This window comes from Asterias amurensis, chromosome 13 (genome assembly GCF_032118995.1).
Source record: "Asterias amurensis chromosome 13, ASM3211899v1".
Classification (NCBI taxonomy): Eukaryota; Metazoa; Echinodermata; class Asteroidea; order Forcipulatida; family Asteriidae; genus Asterias; species Asterias amurensis.
The window spans coordinates 5,255,854-5,283,747 of NC_092660.1; the positions used below are offsets into that span (position 1 = coordinate 5,255,854).

General features: G+C 36.3%; 2 long non-coding RNA genes across 2 annotated transcripts; both read left to right on the forward strand.

Annotated features, from left to right (window-relative positions):
• Window positions 1-2,126: 2,126 nt before the first annotated feature.
• LOC139946582 (uncharacterized) lies at window positions 2,127-7,977 on the forward strand. The gene is made up of 3 exons (XR_011787271.1): window positions 2,127-2,414; window positions 7,304-7,422; window positions 7,724-7,977. It is a non-coding gene; the product is annotated as an uncharacterized lncRNA (long non-coding RNA).
• A 1,554-nt stretch (window positions 7,978-9,531) lies between these two features.
• Window positions 9,532-14,558, forward strand: LOC139946172 (uncharacterized). The gene is made up of 6 exons (XR_011787218.1): window positions 9,532-9,829; window positions 11,222-11,889; window positions 12,389-12,739; window positions 13,243-13,433; window positions 13,798-13,924; window positions 14,496-14,558. It is a non-coding gene; the product is annotated as an uncharacterized lncRNA (long non-coding RNA).
• Window positions 14,559-27,894: the final 13,336 nt, after the last annotated feature.

Below are 27,894 nucleotides of genomic sequence, written 5' to 3' on the forward strand. Positions count from 1 at the left end.
TCAATTTCTAAATATTCCAACTCTCTTCCGTGTGTCCCTTATGTGCTTATATAATTAGTTTTAACTAATCAATTAAAAATAATAAATAAATAAGTCCTACCCCCCCCCTTTAATCAGCCCTCTTCTTTTTAAACCAAAGTTGCTATTGCAGAATAACTCTTTTCATATAAATTAAACTCCTCTGAGGGACGACATAACAATAGGAAAACATTTAAAATACCATATATAACAACTGGGTACTTGTTCAGTTGAAGGTGCATGCCCATGTTTGGGTCAGTTTTGAGTAAATTAAGACCAGCTAACTCTTATACAATAACAATCTTATATTAATTTTGGTTTTAACCCATACACCGATGTGTGTTAGCACTGTAGCCCAGTACTTTCCCCGAGTCCTATGAAAAAAATATCACAGGCATATTACTTGGGTGGGATTCAAACCCACGACCTTTGCAATTCTAGAGCGGTGTCTTACCAACTAGACTACCGTAAATTGCCCGGTAGCTAGAGGCAGTTGGAATCTTATGTTTTGGCAGCTGGTAGGCCTATCACAACGATATAATAGATGTTAAATTTACATAGGGGATAAAGAATATATTAATTTTTGTTTTTACCCATTCACCGACACCGATGTGTGTTAGCACTGCATATTTTTTCCTGTCCTGTGAAAAAATATCACAGGCATATTACTCGGGTGGGATTCAAACCCTTGACCCTTGACTATCGAGATTGACTGGTAGCCAGAGGCAGTTTGAATCCTATGTTTTGGCAGTGGGTACTGCAACGATAAAAAAGATGTTAAAATTGGGGGATAAAGAGTATATTAATTTTGGTTTCTACCATTTTGGTTTTTACCTATACACCGATGTGGGTTAGCACTGATACTTTATAAATTACAATCTTGCCTTGTTTCTCATTGTAAGACTAGAGACCAGCTCAATTGTCATGATTGCAAACATTGGCTGGTTTCTAATTAATTTATTAGTGGACCGTTTGAGCTTTCTCCAAAATTAAGTTTGCCCAGAGGTCATGGTTTGTCAGATTATGTAATAAATTTTCATCTTTTCTGCAACAAGGGTACATTTACTATTTGAGGTGAGTGCATATACTTTATCAGATGTTAATTGGTCTGGATGACGAGTTCTTAATTATGTTGGCTACTTAGGCCTACTGGTTAATTATGCAACCAATTAACCTAATTATACCTCTTAATTTGCTCACCAATATGTTTCTTTAGAATTGTTTAAAGAAATTACTCTAAATTTATAATACAATTTAAAAAAAAAATAAAATCGTTAAAATAAGAAAGGATTGGAGGCAAAAATTCCACTGCAGGCAGTGGACACTGTTGGTAATTACTAAAAAAAAAATTGTATAGCATAAAACCTTTTATGGTAACGAGTAATGTAATGGGGATAGATCGATAGCATAAAACATTGTGAGAAGTAATTTTCCACGAATTTTTATTTCGAGACCTCACATTTATAATTTAAGGTCTCGAAATCAAGCGTCAAAAAGCACACAACTTCAAGTGAGAAGGGTGTTTTTTCTTTCATTGTTATCTCGCAATTTCGACGACCAATTGACCGAAATTTTCACTGGTTTGTGATTTTGGGTGCGTTCGTTTAACCTCCCTGGGTCATCCGGGTCTGCCCCGGGTCTGCCCCGGTGCGTTCGAATAGCTTTTGACGCAATTCCATGGGCTCACTCATGTCAGCCCCCAGTGCCCTGCTTGGGTGGGTCACTTGGGGGCTGGCCCCAGCTAACGACGGCACTACATACGAGAGCGGTGAGTGATCGTTCGTTTAGCTCTTGTCTGGGGCTCACCCGAGTGAGCACCGCGGGGTAGACCCAGGTCATGTATACACCAACTGTGAAGACAATTACCAATAGTGGCCACTGCTTTAACTGCATGGGTTCTATTTTCCCTAATTTCCGGATACGCGGCCAGCTGGCGGTAGAATCTTGGGCCAGAAACGCGGCTATCTGCAGCTCGGCGAGGGGAGCGAGCGAGTTAATGTGAAGTAACCACATGTTGCACCGAGACTACGGTTTCAGAACGTCCGAGTAGGGACGAGGTTATCAAGTATTTCTTTTTACATGTAGCAGCGTCAAGGCAAGCAGTTTCTTAGTTGTCCTGCAAAAAGCGAAGTGTACTTTGCATGAAAAAGAAGCGTTTGAATTCTCCTTTGGACAACAGTCATGGACAGCAGTGATTTCTTGATGAAATGTTATTTGTCTAGTATTATTAGAGTTTAGGAGTGTTCTGCACTTCTGGTGTTATATCGTCAGTGCCGTAACGGGAGCAGATGAGCCGAACGAACCTCATAGTTCTAGGAGTAGTGAGTGTCTATCTCCTCCATGGTGGTGCTGCATACAGTTGGCCCGCCCCAGCCCCAACATAACAATACTTAACCGTAAGTTTCTTTGACGTGAGCTCTAAGTTGGTTCACAAGTTGATATTGTAATGTCTTGTTTTCGCCACGCATGTTGTGACGGTTACAGCTCGTTAGTCCATAGTCCTAAGGTTCGATAGTCCGAAGGTTAGATAGTCCGAATTGACCGTAAAGGTCCGATAGTCCGAATTGACCACTACAAAGTCGCCCCCTCACTCACAAAGTCGCCCCCTGTCAAAGTCGCCCTGAGTCGTCCCCAAAACAGCCGCCCCCTAAAAAAGTCGCCCAGTGTCTGGTTGAGCGACCTAAAGCCAAATTACTCCAAAACCTTTGTTTTTTATATTTGAAAACAATACTTTTTCCATCTTCAAACTTTGAAAAAAGTTATTTCCGTGTAACTGATGGTTTGTTTTTAGTTGCATTTTTTTTTTTTTTTTTTTTTTTTCATGTAAACTTCAAACCTAATTTGTTTCAGATTTACATAATATTAGAAGGCCAATTCAGGTACAAACAGAAAAAAGCTAATTAGTTATTTAGCGGTAACATTTCAACAAAAGCGGAGTTTTTTGGTAACGACGAAGCATTCGCCAAGCCTGGATTCTCCAATAGTTGAATATAAAAATTTGACAAAGGGCACCCTCACTTTGTGAAATCTTCTTGGGTGACTTTGTTAGGGGGCAACTTTGTTGGGGGCGACTTTGTCAGGGGGCGACTTTGTCAGGGGCGACTTTGACAAGGGGGGACCTTTGTAAGTGAGGGGGCCACTTTGTAGTGGGCTACTTTGCTGGGGGCGAGTTGACTGGTAGCTTTATAAACCCCCTGTTATGAGAAATTTGTGAGTTCACACTATCGAACCTTTGGACTTTCAAGCATTTGGACTATTGAACCTTCGGACGATTGAACCTTCGAACTATCGAACCTAGAAATTTGTTCGGATAACTTTCCGTGTGGTGCCACCACCTTTTCACTCATTTTTACAAAAAGGGATATCTCATTGAGGTAAATTAGATACTATATTATTTCATATCGAATAAAAAAGTGGTGGCGCCATACGGAAACTTTTCCATTTGTTCAACTATCAAACTGTGTCCAAGTGCCGGCCCCACTTTCAAAAGCCAATGTTTACAATACCATTACATTACATTGCACCAAAGCATGTAGCCCACCATCTATCAAAACTTGCTGAATAGTTTTCAATGCTGAAATTCATGTTGTGCTTCTCTCCATTAATTGTCTCTGGGCTTATACTGCACAAATCATTCAGTACCTCAGGATTGTTATTTAACTGTTAAATTGTTCCATGAAGCCAGTTTTGTGAATTGACTCGGAAAAGTTTCCGTATGGCGCCACCACTTTTTCAATCGATATGAAATAATGTAGAATCTAATTTACCTCAATGAGATATCCCTTCTTGTAAAAATGAGTGAAAAAGTGGTGGCGCCATACGGAAAGTTATCCATTGACTTGCACATTTTTTTAAAACACACAGGATTGCAATTTAATTTCTTGTTACTTTTCCATTGTTGATTGTTTTGCTCATTTGTATCCTGTCACTCACAGACTTGCTACTAAGGCCTGCGCTAAACGTCACACTTTGGCCGTGTCGAACTCAAATTATTGGAAATTGGTGTATTAAATTCGACAAAAGAGCGACGTTTAACGCAAACTATTTATTTGAGTTTGACACTGCCGTGTAGCACACCAAGCCTTGCTGTGCTACACAGCAGTTGCACGCCTTGGTGACAGACGTTGCGTTTTGGCCGTGTTGAACCAAATTATTCTCAGTTGGCCATTTTTTAGTGTCACAGCTCAAATTGTCATCATGTCACATGGCTCTTTAGCAACAGTTTTTCCCGCCTCGCCATTTTGAATTTGTTCAAGTGCCGCAAATTAATTCAATAAATTTGACGTTTGTCACTGATTGGTTTTATTGCCGCACTTTTGTCGCGCGAAAATCATTTTGAGTTCGACACGACAAAAGAGCGGCGATTAGCGCAGGCCTTTCAGACCTGGCAGTCTAAAACTTTTAAATTTTCAATTTATCACAAATGTTGTACAATATTAATTTATTTGTTTGTATGTTTTAGGCAATGATGGTATATTTCTTAAAATTTTGCCGATGTACTGATATTTAGTTCCCAAGTTGTTCATAAGTGGATAATGTAATCTTGAATTTTTCCATTGCATAAAGCACGGTTCATACTTCCTGCGAATGCGAATGCAAAGCAAAGTTGTGACATCAACATTCGCTTTGCATTAATGACTCAGTTCTCAATCAAAGACTTGACAACATATTGATATTCTTTGACTTTCAATCTTTTTTCCAAAAGCCAATGTTATACAATCTATTATTCCTTTTCCCAAAACTTTGTTGCTGGTCTCTCAAAACTTCTTAACAAAATGTTTTTTAATCCTTATAAAATGTTCCCAAGTAAATTTTCTATTTTCTGAAAATTCATACTGAGTTGTTCAGTGCCTTTTTTTCCTAGCCATCAAATAACGAAATAGGATTTGCCTACTGTGACGTCACGGCAAGGCACCTTATACCGCATACATTCTACAGTTGCCTTGTAGAAATTGGCTCCGCCGTTTTTTCAGGCTTCATGTTTCGCCGCGTTTTCAGGCTTCACGTGTGACTGTGAGATGCAGCGGCGAACAATCGCTGTGTTGTTTTGTTTCTGCCTGCAATGCAAGTGCACGTCGTTCGGTCGTCCGTTCGTCCGTTCGATTTGTTGGAAACATCGCGATCGCTGCGTGCTATTTGTTTTTGGAATTCAGTGTTTGCAGCTCTGGGGTATTTTAATAAACTGCAGTTTAAAAAACGATGTTTTTTCCGCTCCGAGTTGGAGAAAGTCTCATCTGTAAAATAGCATTAGCTAGGTAAGCAATGACTGCATTCGTACGCTAGGTTCAATTGGTTCATGTTCTTTCTTTTAAAATCTCAAGTCGAGTGAAAACAAAATTAATGTTAAAACGTTATGCGAACATGCAATACATATTACTGGAAAATGGTCAAATACCATGATATTAGTCATTTTAAACTAATCAAACAATTAAATTTTAAGGTAAATAACTCTTGATATTTTGATTGGTTGCAAATTTTGTTGATTGGTTTTAAACACTTGTGTGAATTATGATTTAACACTAATAAAATAATTAAGTTGTTTAAAACAAATAAACAAATATTAGAACTGATCAGATTCATGATCGAATCATTCTGAAATCAAACTGACAAGGGATAGGAAATAAACATGTTTAAGTGATAAGTCTTAATTTCTTCTTATTGAAAATTGCCTTGTTATTTAAATTTTGCTCAGTCTTTAGAGCAAAATCTGTATCAGGAGTAAAAATCAACAGCAAAGTGCCAACAATATTCTGTGGATGAACATGTACTGCATTATTTGTAAATTGTTTTAAATTGTTCTCAAGCTGATTTTGTGTCATTTATTAAGTTTGTGCCATTCTTTTAAAAACATTGGCAATCTTATGATTTGTTTCAACTCTCATTTGTTTCAAATTTAATAAACAGTTCTTTCTTGGAATCCTTCTTTTTAAATTGATTTTTTGTCTTCAAAATTTTCAATATAATTAAGGCCCGATCGATGGTCATGCCTCCCCCAACTCTAAAATAAAAAACAAAAACAAGTGTATTTTAAGGTTGGGAATGTAATTGTTTTGTTAGAAATCAATGCCAATTTGAGAGGTTAACACACTTAATAATCAGACAAGACAACCCTAGATGTAAAAAGCTAATGTTGCCCAGTCCCTTGGACCTTCTTAACCTAATGTTTTTCAGTCCTTAAATATTTTTCAAAGTGTGCTTCTTTCCTTGATTTGCACAATGTACAAGTTGGTACTGTTTTGTTGACTGTCTAAAAACTTTCCCATCTTGTGATTTTTAATGTTGTGGTTGATGATGAATGTAGTTCTTAAATAATTCTGTGTCTGTTGCCATGTTGGTTGTTTCTTTGACAGAGTTGGCTGCTACCTGCATAGAATATGATGAAAGCCTTACAACTTTGAACATGTCTAGAAATTCACTGCAGGCTATCCATGTGACTGTACATGTTGTGCTATCTAGGAACTCAACGCTTCACTCCAACCACTAGGCCTATAGTTCATTCATGTGACGGCAACTATTATCTTAAATGGGAAAGTCTTGAAGTTTTATACATATTTACTAAATTAGAACCTAAATTTGTCTCATCAAACATCGCTGATGAGTCCACCGGTTCTTCTCAGGATACAACGATGTGACCTATGTTTACATTCAAACCGCCCTCTGTTGACAAAACACTGTATACGTCATATTTCGCCGGGCAAAAAGACGCGTAGTCATGGTAAGATTGCATACACTTTCTTGCTGACTGTCAAAACACAAAGGTTTTGTCTGGCGGTATGCGCGCGAATCATGTTATGGTTTTCAAGTGACGTCAGAGGTCACATCATCTATACTGTCTGAAATATTGAGCCCACCGGTTCTTCTCAAGAGACAAAGTACACGTATATCCTGCTTGAAACATTGAGCCCACCGGTTCTTCTCAGAACCAAAAATCACTCACTAGAGATCTATCTACTGAGTTTGGAAATCATTATGTTGCCAAGCTTCGGAGGGTAGGCATTTTGTTGTGCCATCGCAAATTTCTTGTGCTATTCTTCATACTCATTACTGTGTTTTCTCTCGAAGTCAAATCAATTTTATATAGTACTATGCCAATAATTTCTGAGGCCTCGTCCTTAAAAATTGAAGAGCCAAAGCTGATTATTTATAAAGATTTTACAAATTATTAGTCAGAAATATTTTGAAGCTAAAAAATAACAGGCACTTTTGAGAAACTTTCGATTGTTTTAATGCTTTATAAATTTAGTCGAATACATAAAGTTAACTTGTGAAAATTTCCTTTCAAAAGGTGGTCACAGCAAATCTATACAGGAATACACAATCATAGAAGCGTTGTGCAGTCTAGGAACTCCCTGCTTGACTCCAACTGCTGTAGGTCACCCATGTGACTGCAGCTATCTTCATTGGGTAAGTCTTGAAGTTTTATCCCATATGTACTTAACTTGAACTTTATTGTGTCTCATCAAACAAAACTTGTCTTGAGTTCATATCTCTGTGTTTTTCTTCTAACTTGATCCAGTCCTCTGACGATTGAGACTGATAAAAAAAAATCAGTTTTAAATTGTTCCAAAGCTGTCATTCATGAAATATAACTAAAGTTGGTATAAAACATTGTGAGAAACAGCTCCCCCTGACAAAATGTAGCTTTCTTTCGAGAAAGAAGTAATTGTTCACGAATTTGAACTCACTGCTACACTCCAACCACCAGGCTATCCATGTGACATCACAGGCTGTGCTGTCTAGAACTCACGGCTTCACTCCAACCCAACCACTGCAGGCTATCCATGTGACAGCGACAGCACAGGCTGTGCTGTCTATAACTCACGGCTTCACTCCAACCCAACCACTGCAGGCTATCCATGTGACAGCACAGGCTGTGCTGTCTAGAACTCACTGCTACACTCCAACCATGATAGGTCATCCACGTGACAGCACAGGCTGTCTAGAACTCACTGCTACACTCCAACCACCAGGCTATCCATGTGACAGCACAGGCTGTGCTGTCTAGATCTCACTGCTACACTCCAACCACTGCAGGCTATCCATGGTGACTGCACAGGCTGCGCCGGCTAGAACTCACTGCTACACTCCAACCACTGCAGGCTATCCATAAGACAGCACAGGCTGTGCTGTCTAGAACTCACTGCTACACTCCAACCACTGCAGGCTATCCATGGTGACTGCACAGGCTGCGCCGGCTAGAACTCACTGCTACACTCCAACCACTGCAGGCTATCCATGTGACGGCACAGGTTGTGCTGTCTAGAACTCCCTGCTACACTCCAACCACGGCAGGTCATCCATGTGACGGCACAGGTTGTGCTGTCTAGAACTCTCTGCTACACTCCAACCATGGCAGGTCATCCTTGGTGACGGCACAGGTTGTGCTGTCTAGAACTCCCTGCTTCACTCCAACCACTGCAGGTCATCCATGTGACAGTACAGGTTGTGCTGTCTACAACTCACTGCTACACTCCAACCACTGCAGGCTATCCATGTGACGGCACAGGTTGTGCTGTCTAGAACTCACTGCTACACTCCAACCACGGCAGGCTATCCATGGTGACTGCACAGGCTGTCTAGAACTCACTGCTACACTCCAACCACGGCAGGCTATCCATGGTGACTGCACAGGCTGTCTAGAACTCACTGCTACACTCCAACCACTGCAGGCTATGCATGTGACCGCACAGGTTGTGCTGTCTAGAACTCTGCTTCACTCCAACCATGGCAGGTCATCCATGTGACAGCACAGGTTGTGCTGTCTAGAACTCACTGCTACACTCCAACCACGGCAGGCTATCCATGGTAACTGCACAGGCTGTCTAGAACTCACTGCTACACTCCAACCACGGCAGGCTATCCATGGTGACTGCACAGGCTGTCTAGAACTCACTGCTACACTCCAACCACTGCAGGCTATCCATGTGACGGCACAGGTTGTGCTGTCTAGAACTCCCTGCTACACTCCAACCACGGCAGGTCATCCATGTGACGGCACAGGTTGTGCTGTCTAGAACTCTCTGCTACACTCCAACCATGGCAGGTCATCCTTGGTGACGCCACAGGTTGTGCTGTCTAGAACTCATTGCTACACTCCAACTACTGCTGGCTATCCATGTGACGGCACAGGTTGTGCTGTCTAGAACTCACTGCTACACTCCAACCATGGCAGGTCATCCTTGGTGACGGCACAGGTTGTGCTATCAGGGAACTCACTTCAACGCTTCAACTGCTGCAGGCTTTGTACGAGTTGTCAACTAAATTTGATATTGTCATTGGGCAAGTAATGAAGTTTTGACTGTATCTACTTAAATTGAACTATGATTTGTCTCATCAAATAAAAATATTCCCAGATACTGAGGCCATATCTCTCTCCATTTTTTATACCTGATCCAATCCTCGGACACTTCCAACTAAAATCATTATATTTTCACTTATAAATTGTTTTAAGCTGATATTGTGCCATTCTTAAAAAAAAATTGCAAATCTAATGAAAGTTCAAATCCTGTTTGTTTAAAATTTAATAAAATGTTTTTTCTTGGGATCCTGTCTTTCAAAAACTTACCATCTTACCAATCTTGTGACTTTTAAACATGTGTTTGATTATGTCATGTGTTTCTTAATTCTGTCTCAGTTGCCATGAGTTGGCTGCTGCCTGCACAGATGATGAAAGTCTAACTTGGAACATGTCTAGAAACTCACTGCAGGCTATCCATGTAACTGTAAAGGCTGTGCTATCTAGCCCTAATGCTTCACTCCAAACACTTGGCCTATCGTACATTCATGTGACGGCAACTATTTTCTTAAATGGGTAAGTCTTGAAGTTTAATCCCATATCTACTAAATTTGAACCTAAATTTGTCTCATCAAACATCGTTGATGAGCCCACCGGTTCTTCTCAAGATACAAAGTATATCCTTCTTGAAACATAGAGCCCACTGGTTTTTCTCAGAACCAAAAATCACTCAATAGAGATCTATCTACTGAGTTTGGAAATCATTATGTTGCCAAGCTTCGGAGGGTAGGCATTTTGTTGTGCCATTGCAAATATCTTGTGCTATTGTTGCTACTCATAATTGTGTTTTTTCTGGAAGTCAAATTAATTTTATATAGTATTGTGCCAAAAAATTCTGAGGCCTTGTCCTTCAAATTTGAAGAGCCAAAGCTGATTTATAAAGATTTTAAGCTAAAAAGTAACCAGCACTTTTTGAAACTTTCGGTTGTTTTAATCATTTATAAATTTAGTCGTATACAATAAAGATAACCTGTGAAAGTTTCATTTTAAAAATGTGGTCACAGTTAAGAGATATCGCTGAAACTCCAGAGCAAATCTATACAGGAATACACAATCAAAGAAGCGTTACTGCAGGTAATGCTTGTCATATTCAAGTTTCATAAGAAAGAAAATTTAATCTTTTTCCATAATTGCAATGTTTCTCAAAAATGGATTTTACTATCATAAGCTGCTGTACTTCTTAGTTTTTATTTGACTTTGAAAGAATGGTTGGCCTTGGTGTTTCTGGCATATTTGGCAAATGATGCTGTGTATATGGGTCTTGTATTTCAAAAACTTGGCATACTGTGTTAAAGGAACACGTTGCCTTGGATTGGTCGAGCTGGTCTTTGAAAAGCGTTTGTAACCGTTTGTTATGAAATGCATATGGTTAGAAAGATGTTCAAAAAGTACAATACAATGATCTACACAAATTTGCCTCGAAATTGCGTGGTTTTCCTATTACTTTGCGAACTAACACGGTCGGCCATTTATGGGAGTCAAAAATTTGACTCCCATAAATGGCCGACCGTGTTTGTCGATGAGGTAAAAGGGAAACCACGCAATTTCGAGTGATACTTGTGTGGATCATTATATTCTACTTTTAAAATACCTTTCTAATCATATGCATTCTATAACAAACGGTTACATACGCTTTTCAAAGACCAACTCGACCGATCCAAGGCAACGTGTTCCTTTAAACTTGATGCTCTCGGTTGCACTCAGGTGCTCCGTTACAGAAGGCCAGTCCTTCTCTGGATGTCATCCCCATTCATACTGTAGAGTCTTTTATTGTATGATATATTTTGTATTGACCATTATTCATTTTGTATCTGTGTGTATGATTGTATGAATGAAAACAAACAAACACACAAACAAATGGATGACCTTTTATAAATGCTTGATTTTATTATTGTTCAACTACTTCAGATCAAGGCGGCTCTTGGAGAGGGTCAGAACACTCATGCGGACCACTCTGTTTTCAAGATGGTAGAGATTGAACTGAAACAGAGTAACGAGAGCAGCAGTGATGAACATGACGTCTAATTTCCCCATCAAGACAACTGCCTCAACCCATCATGAGAACACTAGTTGGATGCTTCGTACTGCCCTCAACTTTTTGTATCAACCCTTCAATTTTCCAAAAGCACATTCTGGCCAGTCCCTTAAAACTTTTCATCCTACTAGTTTTCAAATACCAAAATATTTATGAGCTGCTTTTGGGTTAAATTCTCTCAAACAAATTGTATACAGACGTTAACATAAGGCTCGACTTTGTTTGGATTGGTCACCCAGTTGGTTGTGATGTGGAAAGCTCCAAATTCATGTAATGTTGCTCCTCAAATACTAAGATGCTGGTGGGCCCTACTTGAATTTAGCGAAAATAATTTGTCAAGTATCTTTCAAAAAGTGGCATTCTTGTGATTGTTATAATGTAATTTATATTGTTATGTATGCTTTGATTTCATTAAGGTTGCCATGCTCGCTGTCCTTAGACAGGTTTAGCTTCTGCTAGCACATGATGAAAGCATGTCAACCTGGAACAAAAGAACATCGCTGAAAGTTCTACAACATAGATTGCCGCGACACTATTGAAGGTATATGCACATTTTATGAACCTTAGTGTTTTCATTACATTTTTATTTAACTTGTATCGTTCCTGAGCCACAACTGTGCCATCTCTGATAAGAAGAATGTTGAGTCCCTCAAAATTTGCTTAGCTGAATAAATGTTAAACTGCTACAAGTTCATGACCCAATTGTGTGCTATCTCTTGAAACTATCAATGTGTTGTCCCAGCCCTTCAAAAAACTTATCAACCAAATGACTTTGCTATTTGTATTCTCGCTAGATTTTGTGATGCCTTTGATATTGTGTCAAAACTCATTTTGTCCAGTTTTGTGGCATCTCGTGAAAACATACCTAGTTCATGTTGAACTGCTCAAGTCATTTTCAAAGCATCCTTGTACAATCTCTCAATACCATTTCATGGTGACATTGTATGGCTGTAATGATTGTTTAATTAAAGCCATACAATGTCTAGCTAAATCACTGTTGATGTAATGCTTAATGTTGTGTGTCTTTTTTTCTTTTTCAGATTATTCACTGATTGCAGAGCCAACCCATTGTTCCAAGCAATACACCAGTCCTCCCCTCGGACCTAGGGTCATTTATACCCGAAGGCAATGTGATTAGAAACCTAGTCTCTTCATCACCAGTCCCCCCTTGGACTTGGGGTCTTCTATGCCCTCAGTCAGTTCGTTAAGGAACATAGACTCCTCACCACGCCCTTCCTGCTCCTAACGCATCATCTTCAGCTACCACTCTCTCGTATAAGCAAGAGTTGGAGTCCAGCAGTCTCCTGACCGGTTCTTCTCAAAACCAAGAATCACTCAACAGAGATCTACCTACTGAGTTCAGAAACCAGTATGTTACCAAGCTTCAGAGGGTAGGCATTTTGTTGAGCCATTCCAAATTTCGTTTGCTATTGTCACTGCTCATTATTGTATTCTCTCTTGGAGTCATGACAACTTTACAAAGTACTGTGCCAATAACTGCTGAGGCCTCATCCTTACAATTTGAAGAGCCAAGGCTGATTCTTTATAAAGATTTCACACATGGTGTTCAGAAAAATTTTGAAGCTTAAAAACACTGGCACTTTTTGAAACTTTTGATCATTGTAATCCTTTATAAACTAAGTGGCAGTTTTGAGATATCACTGAAACTACCGTGCAAATCTATACACTCAGGAATACACAATCTAAGAAGTGTTACTGCAGTGATGCTTCTCATATTCAAATTTCAAGACGAAATAAAATTAAATATGTTTCCATAATCATACTTCTTCACATTGGTGAATGGTTTGCCCTGGTGTTTCTGGCACAAACTTTTTGGCTCTCAGTAACTAAATAGATCATCCTATCTAAATGCTTGATTTTATTATTGTTTAAGGATCAAAGAGGCTCTTGAAGAGGGTCAAAACACTCAAGCAGACCACCTTGTTTTCAAGATGGTAGAGATTGAACAGAAACAGAGTAACGAGAACAGCAGTGATGAACCATACGTCTAGTCTCATCAAGACAACTGCCTCACACCATCATCAGAACACTGGTTGGATGCTTCGTACTGCCCTCAAATAAATGGTTAAGTATACTTTTTGTATCAACCCTTTAATTATCCAAAAGCACATTCTGTCCAGTCCCTCAAAACTTTTAATCCTACTGAATTTCAACAGCACAATGTTCATGCGCTGCTTTTGTGCCTAAATTCTCTCAAACAAATTGTATACAGACGTTAATATTAGGCTCGACTTTGTTTGGATTGTTCACCCTTTTGGTTGTGATGTAGAAAGCTCTAAACTCATGTAATGTTGCCTTCAAATACTAAGATGTTGAGCCATTTTTAAATTTGCAGAAAAATGATTTGTCAAGTATCTTTCATAATGTGGCATTCTTGTACTTGTTATTATTGGAACTATGTTGTCATGTATGCTTTGATTTCAATTAGGTTGCCTAGCTGGCTGTCCTTTGACAGGGTAAGCTTCTGCTAGCACAGATGATGAAAGCATGTCAACCTGGAACAAAAGAACATCGCTGAAGGTTCTACAACATAGATTGCCACGACACTATTGAAGGTTAATGCACATTTTATGAACCTTGTGTCTCTATTACACTTTTATTAAAACTTGTATTCTGCCTAAGCCACAACTGTGTCATCTCTAATGCGCAGAATGTTGTGTCCGCCAAAACATGAATCAATTTTGATATTTGCATTTGATATTTCATCAAAACTCCTGTTGTCCAGTTTTGTTGCATTTCTTTAAACCATACCTAAGTCATGTTGAACTGCGCAAGTCATTTTCAAAGCAAGCTTGTACAATCTCTCGATACCATTTCGTGTTGACATTGTATGACCATAATTGCTGTTAAATTACAGCCATGCAATGTCTTGTTACTAGATACCTTTGATGGAAAGGTTTGCGGTAACACTATGTAATGACTATCTCTAAATGAGTTGGGGTGGTTCTGAAAAGAAGCGTTGGTTTCAACTTGATGTTTCGATCAGTATGCTCTGATCGTCGAGATAGTCATTACATGGTGCTACCGCCAAGCATTACATATCCTATTTCCACCATGCAAAGTTTAAAATCCTACTAAGATGGCTTTTGATGCAATGATTAATGTGCGCCTGTTTTTCTTCTGCAGATTATTCAGTGATTGAAGAACCAGCTCATTGTCTGAAGCAATACACCAGTCCCCCCCTCCTACCTAGGGTTAGTTATACCCGAAGTCAACTTGATAAGGAACCTCTTCATCAGGAAGTCTCTTCATCACCAGTCTCCCCCATCGACTTAGGGTCTTCTATACCCGAAGTCAATTTATTTAGGACCATAGGACCATTCATCACGCCCTTCCTGCTCCTAACGCATCTCCAGCTACCACTCATCCATATAAGCAAGAGTTGGAGTCCAGCAGTCTCCTAACGGACAGAGAATACTGTCTGAAACATAAAGCCCACCGGTTCTTCTCAGAACCAAAAGTCACTCGATAGAGATCTACCTACTGAGTTTGGAAATCATTATGTTGCCAAGCTTCGGAGGGTAGGCTCTTTTTGAGCCATTGCAATTTCTGATGCTGTTTATTACAGCTCAATGTTGTGTTCTCTATTCAAGCCAAACCAACTGTGCCAATAATTTATGAGGTAACCATTCTCCATCTATCATAACGATTCCAAAGTTATGGTCTACTCCTCAAATCATTTCCAAAGAAATTTTGTGCAATTTCTCAAAACCATTGCAAGTTGGTGTTGTATCGCTAAGTTAAATTAAATGGCAATTTTTTCGAAGACATTGCTCCACCCTTTGAGTGGGGCGTAATGCTGGTGAGACAACCCAATTGTATCCATCTTGGACAGAAGGGTTTGCCCTGGTGTTTCTGGCATGTTTGGCAAATGATGTTGGTGATAATGGGTCTTGTTTTTCAACAAGTTAAAATAATTGCTCTCAAGTTAAGTAGTTTTTGAGAAAGAAGACATTTTCCACTGAAATGTTTGAATTTGATTTCAAGACCTCGGAATTTGATTTTGAGGTCTCGAAATCAAGCATCTGAAAGCACACAACTTCGTGTGACAAAGGTGTCTTTTCTTCCATTATTATCTGGCAAGTTCGATGACCAATTGAGTTCAAAGTGTTCACAGGTTTGTTGTATTGTGCATTTGTTGATATATACCAAGTGAATAGAATGGTCTTTGAAAATTACCAAAGGTGTCTTCAAACATTATGGCTCTCACTTTACTAAATGGATGACGCTTTATAAATGCTCGGTTTTATTACTCTTGAACTTCTTCAGATCAAGGAGGCTCTTAAAAAGGGTCAGAAAACTCAAGGGGACCACCTTGCTTCCAGGACGGTAAAGATTGAACAGAAACGGCCCAACAAGAGCAGTGGTGAACAACACGACGTCTAGAGTCCCCATCAAGGCACAGCCTCAACCCATCATGAGAACACTGGTTGGATGCTTCATACTGCCCTCAAGGAGTTCATTAAGTATACTTTTTGTATCAACCTTTCAAATTTCCAAAAGCACTTTCTGTCTACTCCCTCAAAACTTGTTATCCTATACTGATTTTCAAACATCAAACTGTTCATATGTATACAAACCCTTTACCTTTTGGCTTTAAAACTTTGTTTGGATTGGTAACCAAGTTGGTTGTGAAATAGAAAGCTCCAAGCTCATGTTTGTTAATTGTTCCTCAAAAACTAAGATGTTGGACTGTCTTTAAATTTACCGAAGTATTTTCCAAATTGTGGCATTCTTGTGATTTTTATTTTGGGATTCATCTAGAGGCTGGCTGCCCCCCCCCCCCCACCTCTGAAAACAAAAATAATAACAATTATTTCAAATGAAATGTTTTTTGGGGGTCTGAAATAGACACTTTATTGACAGGTTAACAAACCTTTTTTTAATAAGACTTCTCGGCATAATATAATCCAAAAGTTTTCTTTTGCCTCATTAGGGCGTCCCTGCTTTTATTTACTTTTCCCCTGACTGCCATATTGGTATTGTACTTAAATACTTGCATGTAATGTAAGCCGTTCGTCCCATACCATTTATTTGTGGACTAACTGTTCTAACATCAATTTATATCTTGTTTTTCTAAGATTAAGGTTGGTCACTCTGCTAAAAATGCCCCTTCAGGAAAACCTTATCTTACTACTCATATTCAGCCATCGGTTGACGCCCACCTAAGTTTCCAAGAAGAAAATTTTAAGTTGGTTCTGGTACCAGTCATCTTGAGAAATAGTTAGTTTTCAACATTTTGTTCTCAACTTTTTCAATTTTCTTTGACTCTCAAAACGATTTGTTTATTTCTGGATTGTTTTTTTCCAAGTCCTTTTCAACTCTTTCAATTTGTTTGTTCAAGTTTTTCTTAAACTTATTTTTTTTTGCAATTGTTTATTTTAAAGGGAAGGTACAGGTTCAATAATTACTCAAAACAAATATTAACTTAAAAACTGACTTGGTAACTAGCATGGGAGAGCTGATGATAGTACAAAACTCATGGGAAACGACTCCCTCTGAAGTAAAGTAGATTTAGAGAAAGAGGTTATTTCCACTAAAATAAGAAAATACTTCTAGCTAGAAGTCTTTTATTCCTATCTGAAAGCACACAGATTCGTCCAACAAGGGTGTTTTTTCTTTCATAATTTTCTGGCAACTTCGACGACCACTTGAGCTAAAATTTTCACAGGTTTGTTATTTTATGCATATGTTGAGATTTAACAATAGTGTACCTTCCCTTTCCCTTTTAAAAACTTTGTATTTGTTACTCATTGGTTTGGTGCCAGTCATCGTGAGAAATAGTTAATAATAAAACATGCTGAATTCACAAAAACGAAGTCGTTATTTATGTTTTTAATCTCCCTTACCCATTGCAATTATTAGTTAAGCTGGTGTTGGGTATACTAATTTGAACTTAAATCGGCTGAGATCACTTCAGATGGAGCGTCTTTTTGCTGAGGACACTTCAGATGGAACTTAACTCGTAAATTCATTTGAACCTGTGAGTATGAACAAATTTCTTTACTAACTTCGCCACTTCATGGAACAACGACACTTCATCTGCAGCTACATTGGACATGTGAGTATGAAAAAAACTTTCTTGAAAAATCACGCCACACGCACAACATGGAACGGAGCATATGCGGCCCCAGGCCGACGGTCCTGAGTGCAAACCTTTATCACAGCTATACTTTAACTGTCCTATTTCTTGCCCCCAAAACCTCTGACGATGTCTCCTCAAAAAACGCTCCCGGTAAGTACCAAGTGTTCCCCGAAAGCATCTCCAAAGTGTTCTCTGAGTCAAACTGTTTATTTGATTTTTTCCTTCAAATCTATCCACTCATTTAAGTTTTTTTATCAGCCTCTCAAAGTCTTTTTTTCTGCATCAACTCTTCCGGGTTGTTTTATCGACTCTCTTCCAAGTTATTTATGAAATCTTTGGGTTTTTCCTTCAAATCTATCAAGTCTTCCAAGGTTTTGTTATCTAGTTCTTCAAAGTTTGTTTCCCTTCCTCAACTCTTCCAAGGACTTGATCGACTCTTAAAAGTCGTTTTCTCAATTCTCCCAAGTTATTTTCAACTCTTCACAGTTTTCCATCAACTCTTTGGGTTTTCCCTTCAAATCTATTTCAAATTTGTCTCAACTCTTCCAAGTTGTTTTCTCAACTCTTCCTAGTTCTGAATCAACTCTTTACAGTTTTTTTTTTCTAAACTCTTCAAAGTTTTTTCTCAACTCTTCCAATTGTTGTATCACCTCTTCCTAGTTCTTACCAAATCTTCCAAGTTATTTACGAAATCTTTGGGTTTTTCCTTCAAATCTATCAACTCTTCCAGGTTGTTTTATCAACTCTTCTAAGTTATTTATGAAATCTTTGAGTTTTTCCTTCAAATCTATCAAGTCTTCCAAGGTTTTGTTATCTAGTTCTTCAAAGTTTGTTTCCCTTCCTCAACTCTTCCAAGTTCTTAATCGCCTCTTAAAAGTTATTTTTCCAACTCTTCACAGTTTTTTCAACTGTTCCTAGTTCTAAATCAACTCTTCAATTTGTTCTTCCTAGTTCTTACCAAACACTTACAAGTTTTTTATCACCTCTCAAAATTTTCTAAATTTTCCATATAATCAAAGTTGTTTTCTCAACTCTCTCTTCCATGTTGTTTCAGCAACTTATCCATGTTGCTAATCAACGCTTTCAAGTTTGTCCCAACTCTACCAGGCTATTCATCACCTCCAAATTTTCTGAAATTTCCAAGTTTTTGTCCAAAACTTTCAAGTTATTTATGAAATCTTTGGATTTTCCCTTCAAATCTATCAACTCTTTAATTTGTTTTGTTATTTAGCTCTTAAAAGTTATTTTCCCTTCCTCAACTCTTCCAAGTACTTAATCGACTCTTAAAAGGTGTTTTCTCTATTCTCAAAATTTATTTTTCAACGCTTCACAGATTTTTATCAACTCTTTTGGGCTTTCCTTCAAATCTATCAACTCTTTTAAGTTTATTTCAACTCTTCCAATTTTTGTATCACTTTATTTGCTATAAATCAATTTCTTTGTCTTTTTCGATATGCTAATTAGTTGCCTTTGTCGTTTTCGATATGCAAATTAGTTTCCTTTGTCTTTTTCGATATGCAAATTAGTTTCCTTTGTCTTTTTCGATATGCAAATTAGTTTTCTTTGTCTTTTTCGATATGCGAATTAGTTTCTTTTGTCTTTTTCGATATGCTAATTAGTTGCCTTTGTCTTTTTCGATATGCAAACTAGTTTCCTTTGTCTTTTTCGATATGCAAATGAGGTTCTTTTGTTCTTTCGATATGCAAATTAGTATCCTTTGTCTTTTTCGATAAGCAAACTAGTCTCCTTTGTCTTTTTCGATATGCAAATGAGGTTCTTTTGTCGTTTTCGATATGCAAATTAGTTTCCTTTGTCTTCAAATTAGTATCCTTTGTCCTTTCGATATGCAAATTAGTTTTCTTTGTCTTTTTTGATATGCAAATTAGTTTCCTTTGTCTTTTTCGATATGCAAATTAGTTCCCTTTGTCTTTTTCGATATGCAAATTAGTTTCCTTTGTTCTTTCGATATGCAAATTAGTATCCTTTGTCTTTTTCGATATGCAAACTAGTCTCCTTTGTCTTTTTCGATATGCTATTAAGTTGCCTTTGTCTTTTTCGATATGCTAATTAGTTGCCTTTGTCTTTTTCGATATGCTAATTAGTTTTCTTTGTCTTTTTTGATATGCAAATTAGTTTCTTTTGCTTTTTGATATGCTACTAAGTTGCCTTTGTCTTTTTCGATATGCAAATTAGTTTCCTTTGTAGTTTTCGATATGCAAATTAGTATCCTTTGTCCTTTCGCAATGCAAATTAGTTTTCTTTGTCTTTTTTGATATGCAAATTAGTTTCCTTTGTCTTTTTCGATATGCAAATTAGTTTCCTTTGTCTTTTTCGATATGCAAATTAGTTTCCTTTGTAGTTTTCGATATGCAAATTAGTATCCTTTGTCCTTTCGATATGCAAATTAGTTTCCTTTGTCTTTTTCGATATGCAAATTAGTTACCTTTGTAGTTTTCGATATGCAAATTAGTATCCTTTGTCCTTTCGATATGCAAATTAGTTTTCTTTGTCTTTTTTGATATGCAAATTAGTTTCCTTTGTCTTTTTCGATATGCTATTAAGTTGCCTTTGTCTTTTTCGATATGCAAATTAGTATCCTTTGTCGTTTTCGATATGCAAATTAGTTTCCTTTGTCTTTTTCGATATGCAAATTAGTTTCCTTTGTCTTTTTCGATATGCAAATTAGTTTCCTTTGTAGTTTTCGATATGCAAATTAGTTTTCTTTGTCTTTTTCGATATGCAAATTAGTTTCCTTTGTCTTTTTCGATATGCAAATCAGTTTCCTTTGTTCTTTCGATATGCAAATTAGTATCCTTTGTCGTTTTCGATATGCAAATTAGTTTCCTGTCTTTTCAAATTAGTATCCTTTGTCCTTTCGATATGCAAATTAGTTTTCTTTGTCTTTTTCGATATGCAAATTAGTTTCCTTTGTCTTTTTCGATATGCAAATCAGTTTCCTTTGTTCTTTCGATATGCAAATTAGTTTCCTTTGAAACTAATTAGCATATCGAAAACGACAAAGGAAACTAATTTGCATATCGAAAACGACAAAGGAAACTAATTTGCATATCGAAAAAGACAAAGGAAGCTAATAAGAAAATCGAAAACGACAAAGGAAACTAATTTGCATATCGAAAACGACAAAAGAAACTAATTTGCATATCGAAAACGACAAAAGAAACTAATTTGCATATCGAAAACGACAAAAGAAACTAATTTGCATATCGAAAACGACAAAAGAAACTAATTTGCATATCGAAAAAGACAAAGGCAACTTATTAGCATATCGAAAACGACAAAGGCAACTTATTAGCATATCGAAAAATACAAAGGAAACTAATTAGCATATCGAAAACGACAAAAGAAACTAATTTGCATATCGAAAACGACAAAAGAAACTAATTTGCATATCGAAAAAGACAAAGAAAACTAATTAGCATATCGAAAAAGACAAAGGAAACTAATTACCATATCGAAAACGACAAAGGAAACTAATTACCATATCGAAAAAGACAAAGGAAACTAATTTGCATATCGAAAAAGACAAAAGAAACTAATTTGCATATCGAAAACGACAAAAGAAACTAATTTGCACATCGAAAACTACAAAGGAAACTAATTAGCATATCGAAAACGACAAAGGAAACTAATTACCATATCGAAAACGACAAAGGCAACTTATTAGCATATCAAAAACGACCGAGGAAACTAATTTGCATATCGAAAACGACAAAAGAAACTAATTTGCATATCGAAAAAGACAAAGGCAACTTATTAGCATATCGAAAACGACAAAAGAAACTAATTAGCATATCGAAAACGACAAAGGAAACTAATTTGCATATCGAAAACGACAAAAGAAACTAATTTGCATATCGAAAAAGACAAAAGAAACTAATTAGCATATCGAAAACGACAAAAGAAACTAATTTGCATATCGAAAACGACAAAAGAAACTAATTTGCATATCGAAAAAGACAAAAGAAACTAATTAGCATATCGAAAACGACAAAAGAAACTAATTTGCATATCGAAAAAGACAAAAGAAACTAATTTGCATATCGAAAACTACAAAGGAAACTAATTAGCATATCGAAAACGACAAAAGAAACTAATTTGCATATCGAAAACGACAAAAGAAACTAATTTGCATATCGAAAAAGACAAAGAAAACTAATTAGCATATCGAAAAATACAAAGGAAACTAATTACCATATCGAAAACGACAAAGGAAACTAATTACCATATCGAAAAAGACAAAGGAAACTAATTTGCATATCGAAAACGACAAAGGAAACTAATTTGCATATCGAAAAAGACAAAAGAAACTAATTTGCATATCGAAAACGACAAAAGAAACTAATTTGCATATCGAAAAAGACAAAGGAAACTAATTTGCATATCGAAAAAGACAAAGGAAACTAATTACCATATCGAAAACGACAAAGGCAACTTATTAGCATATCAAAAACGACCGAGGAAACTAATTTGCATATCGAAAACGACAAAAGAAACTAATTTGCATATCGAAAAAGACAAAGGCAACTTATTAGCATATCGAAAACGACAAAAGAAACTAATTAGCATATCGAAAACGACAAAGGAAACTAATTTGCATATCGAAAACGACAAAAGAAACTAATTTGCATATCGAAAACTACAAAGGAAACTAATTTGCATATCGAAAACGACAAAAGAAACTAATTTGCATATCGAAAAAGACAAAGGCAACTTATTAGCATATCGAAAACGACAAAAGAAATTAATTAGCATATCGAAAACGACAAAGGAAACTAATTTGCATATCGAAAACGACAAAAGAAGCTAATTTGCATATCGAAAAAGACAAAGGCAACTTGTTAGCATATCGAAAAATACAAAGGAAACTAATTTGCATATCGAAAAAGACAAAGGAAACTAAGTTGCATATCGAAAAAGACAAAAGAAGCTAATTTGCATATCGAAAAAGACAAAGGCAACTTGTTAGCATATCGAAAAAGACAAAGGAAACTAAGTTGCATATCGAAAAAGACAAAAGAAGCTAATTTGCATATCGAAAAAGACAAAGGCAACTTGTTAGCATATCGAAAAATACAAAGGAAACTAATTTGCATATCGAAAAAGACAAAGGAAACTAAGTTGCATATCGAAAAAGACAAAAGAAACTAATTTGCATATCGAAAACGACAAAAGAAACTAATTTGCATATCGAAAACGACAAAAGAAACTAATTTGCATATCGAAAAAGACAAAGGAAACTAAGTAGCATATCGAAAAAGACAAAGGAAACTAATTAGCATATCGAAAACGACAAAAGAAACTAATTTGCATATCGAAAAAGACAAAGGAAACTAATTTGCATATCGAAAAAGACAAAGGAAACTAAGTAGCATATCGAAAAAGACAAAGGAAACTAATTAGCATATCGAAAACGACAAAAGAAACTAATTTGCATATCGAAAAAGACAAAGGAAACTAATTAGCATATCGAAAACGACAAAAGAAACTAATTTGCATATCGAAAAAGACAAAGGAAACTAATTTGCATATCGAAAAAGACAAAGGACACTAATGAGAAAATCGAAAAAGACAAAGGAAACTAATTTGCATATCGAAAACGACAAAAGAAACTAATTTGCATATCGAAAAAGACAAAGGCAACTTATTAGCATATCGAAAACGACAAAAGAAATTAATTAGCATATCGAAAAAGACAAAAGAAACTAATTTGCATATCGAAAACGACAAAAGAAACTAATTTGCATATCGAAAAAGACAAAGGAAACTAATTTGCATATCGAAAAAGACAAAGGAAACTTATTAGCATATCGAAAACGACAAAAGAAATTAATTAGCATATCGAAAACGACAAAGGAAACTAATTTGCATATCGAAAACGACAAAAGAAGCTAATTTGCATATCGAAAAAGACAAAGGCAACTTGTTAGCATATCGAAAAATACAAAGGAAACTAATTTGCATATCGAAAAAGACAAAGGAAACTAAGTTGCATATCGAAAAAGACAAAAGAAACTAATTTGCATATCGAAAACGACAAAAGAAACTAATTTGCAAATCGAAAAAGACAAAGGAAACTAATAAGCATATCGAAAACGACAAAGGAAACTAATTTGCATATCGAAAACGACAAAAGAAACTAACTTGCATATCGAAAAAGACAAAGGAAACTAATAAGAAAATCGAAAACGACAAAGGAAACTAATTAGCATATCGAAAACGACAAAGGAAACTAATTTGCATATCGAAAAAGACAAAGGAAACTAATGAGAAAATCGAAAACGACAAAGGAAACTAATTAGCATATCGAAAACGACAAAGGAAACTAATTTGCATATCGAAAACGACAAAGGAAACTAACTTGCATATCGAAAACGACAAAAGAAACTAACTTGCATATCGAAAACGACAAAAGAAACTAATTAGCATATCGAAAACGACAAAGGAAACTAATTTGCATATCGAAAACGACAAAGGAAACTAATTTGCATATCGAAAACGACAAAAGAAACTAATTTGCATATCGAAAAGACAAAGGAAACTAATTTGCATATCGAAAACGACAAAAGAAACTAATTTGCATATCGAAAACGACAAAGGAAACTAATAAGAAAATCGAAAACGACAAAAGAAACTAATTTGCATATCGAAAAAGACAAAGGAAACTAATTTGCATATCGAAAACGACAAAAGAAACTAATTTGCATATCGAAAAAGACAAAGGAAACTAATTTGCATATCGAAAAAGACAAAGGAAACTAATTTGCATATCGAAAAAGACAAAGGAAACTAATGAGATAATCGAAAACGACAAAGGAAACTAATTTGCATATCGAAAACGACAAAAGAAACTAATTTGCATATCGAAAAAGACAAAGGCAACTTATTAGCATATCGAAAACGACAAAAGAAATTAATTAGCATATCGAAAACGACAAAAGAAACTAATTTGCATATCGAAAAAGACAAAAGAAACTAATAAGAAAATCGAAAACGACAAAGGAAACTAATTAGCATATCGAAAACGACAAAGGAAACTAATTTGCATATCGAAAACGACAAAAGAAACTAACTTGCATATCGAAAACGACAAAAGAAACTAATTAGCATATCGAAAAAGACAAAAGAAACTAATTAGCATATCGAAAACGACAAAGGAAACTAATTTGCATATCGAAAAATACAAAGAAAACTAATTTGCATATCGAAAAAGACAAATGAAACTAATTTGCATATCGAAAAAGACAAAAGAAACTAATTTGCATATCGAAAACGACAAAAGAAACTAATTTGCATATCGAAAAAGACAAAGGAAACTAATAAGAAAATCGAAAACGACAAAGGAAACTAATTTGCATATCGAAAAAGACAAAGGAAACTAATTTGCATATCGAAAAAGACAAAATTGCATATCGAAAACGACAAAGGAAACTAATTTGCATATCGAAAAAGACAAAGGAAACTAATAAGAAAATCGAAAACGACAAAGGAAACTAATTAGCATATCGAACACGACAAAGGAAACTAATAAAAATATCAAAAACAACAAAGGAAACTAATTACCATATCGAAAACGACAAAGAAAACTAATTACCATATCGAAAACGACAAAAGAAACTAATTTGCATATCGAAAACGACAAAGGAAACTTATTAGAAAATCGAAAACGACAAAGGAAACTAATTTGCATATCGAAAAAGACAAAGGCAACTTATTAGCATATCGAAAACGACAAAGGAAACTAATTTGCATATCGAAAACGACAAAAGAAACTAATTTGCATATCAGAAATTGGAGAGTTGATATTTTTTAAGGAAAAAGTTGATATGAAAACTTTGAAGAGATGCGAAAAAACCTTGGAAGAGTAGATTTATAGTAAATTTGACAAAAAACCGTGAAGTGTTGATTGAGAACTAGGTAGAGTTGAGAAAACAACTTGGAAGAGTTGAGAAAAACTAGGAAGAGCTGATAACAAAAACTTGGAAGACTTGATAGATTTGAAGGAAAAACCCAAAGATTTCATAAAAACTTAGAAAATTCAGAAAATATTGAGAGGTGATAAATAGCTTGGAAAAATTGGGGGAAAAATGTGAAGAGTTGAAAAATAACTTGGGAGAATTGAGAAAACAACTTTTAAGAGTCGATAAAGAACTTAGAAGAGCTAACAATTTGAAGGGTCGATAGATTTGAAGGAAATACCCAAACATTTCATAAATAACTTGGAAGATTTGGTCAAAAACTTAGAAAATTCAGAAAATTTTGAGAGGTGATAAATAGCTTGGAAGAGTTGGAAAAAACTAGGATGAGTTGATAAAGAACTAGGAAAAATTGAGAAAACAACTATGAAGAGTTGAAAAATAACTTGGGAGAATTGAGACAAAACCCAAAGATTTAATCTTAGAAGATTTGGGAAAATTTGGTAAGAACTAGGAAGAGGTGATACTTGGAAGAGTTGATAAAACAACCCGGAAGAGTTGATGGAGAAAGGACTTTGAGGGGCTGATAAAAAAACTTGTAAGAGTTGATCGAATTGAAGGAAAAAATCATATATAAAAAGTTTGACTCAGAGCAGCTTTTGGAGGACAACTGGTAGATACTTTCGGAACATTTGGTACTTACCGGGGGCTTTTTGGGGGGAGACATCGTCAGGGATTTTGAGGGCAAGAAATAGGACAGTTAAAGTGTAGCTGTGATAAAGGTTTGCACTCAGGACCGTCGGCCTGGGGCCGCATATGCTCCGTTCCATGTTGTGCGTGTGGCGTGATTTTTCAAGAAAGTTTTTTTCATACTCACATGTCCAAATGTAGCTGCAGATGAAGTGTCCTTGTTCCATAAAGAGGCGAAGTTAGTAAAGAAATTTGTTCATACTCACAGGTTCAAATGAGATTACGAATTAAGTTCCATCTGAAGTGTCCTCAGCAAAAAGCACTCCATCAGAAGTGTCCTCAGCCGATTTAAGTTCAAATTAGTAAACCCAACACCAGCTTTACTAATAATTGGAATGCGTCAGGGAGATTAAAACATTAATAACGATTTTGTTTTTGTGATTTCAGCATGTTTATCATTAACTATTTCTCAAGATGACTGGCACCAAACCAATGAGTAACGAATAAAAAGTTTTAAAGAGTTAAAGGGAAGGTACACTATTGGTAATCTCTATCCCAAAAGCCAATGTTTGACCATCTATTACGTTTTCCAAAACTTTGTTGCCAGTCTCTCAAAACTTTGACACTACTGGTAATTGTAAAAGTCCAGTCTTCTCACTTGGTGTATCTCAACATATGCATACAAAAACAAAACCTTTGAAATTTGAGCTCAATTGGTCGTCGAAGTTGCAAGAAAATTATGAAAGATAAACACCCTTGTTGGACGAATCTGTTTGCTTTCAGATAGGAATAAAAGACTTACTAGCTAGAAGTCTTTTATTATTTTAGTGAGAATTTCCTCTTTTTCTAAATCTACTTAAATTCAGAGAGAGTCGTTTCCCACACTGTTTTGTACTATCATCAGCTCTCCAATGCTAGTTACCAAGTCAGTTTTTAAAGACAGTGGACACTATTGGTAATTGTCAAAGACCAGTCTTCTCACTTGGTGTATATCAACATATGAATAAAATAACAAACCTGTGAAAAGTTGAGCTTGATTGGTCGTCGGAGTTGCAAGATAACTATGAAAGAAAAAACACCCTTGTCACACGAAGTTGTGTGCTTTTAGATGCTTGATTTCGAGACCTCAAATTCTAAACTTGAGGTCTCGAAAAAAAATTCAGAGGGAGCCGTTTCTCACAATGTTTTATACTATAAACCTCTCCCGATTACTTGTTACCAAGTGAGGTTTTACGCTGATAAATATTTACCAATAGTGTCCACTGCCTTTAAGTTAATATTTGTTTTGAGTAATTAACAAACCTGTACCTTCCCTTTAAAATAAATAATTGCAAAAAGAACTTGAACAAAACTTTACAAACAAATTGAGAGTTGAAAAAGAGTTTGAAAAAAAAACCAATTCAGAGACAAAAATCGTTTTGAGAGTCAAAGAAAATTGAAAAAGTTGAGAACAAAATGTTGAATACTAACTATTTCTCAAGATTACTGGCACCCGAACCAACTTGTCTAAAGTCACAGCAAGACAAGGCAAGCCAAAGATTAAAATTTTCCTCTTGGAAACTTAGGTGGGCGTCAACCGATGGCTGAATATGAGTAGTAAAACAAGGTTTTCCTAAAGGGGGCATTATTAGCAGAGTGACCAACCTCAATCTTAGAATAACAAGATAAAATTGATGTTAGAACAGATAGTCCACAAATGGTATGGGACGAACGGGTTACATTACACTTCAGTACCTTGTGACTTTACTTGGACGACCCGTGCCTGTGTGGATGACCTGCTGTGGTTGGTGGTTGGAGTAACTGTGCTGTCACGTGG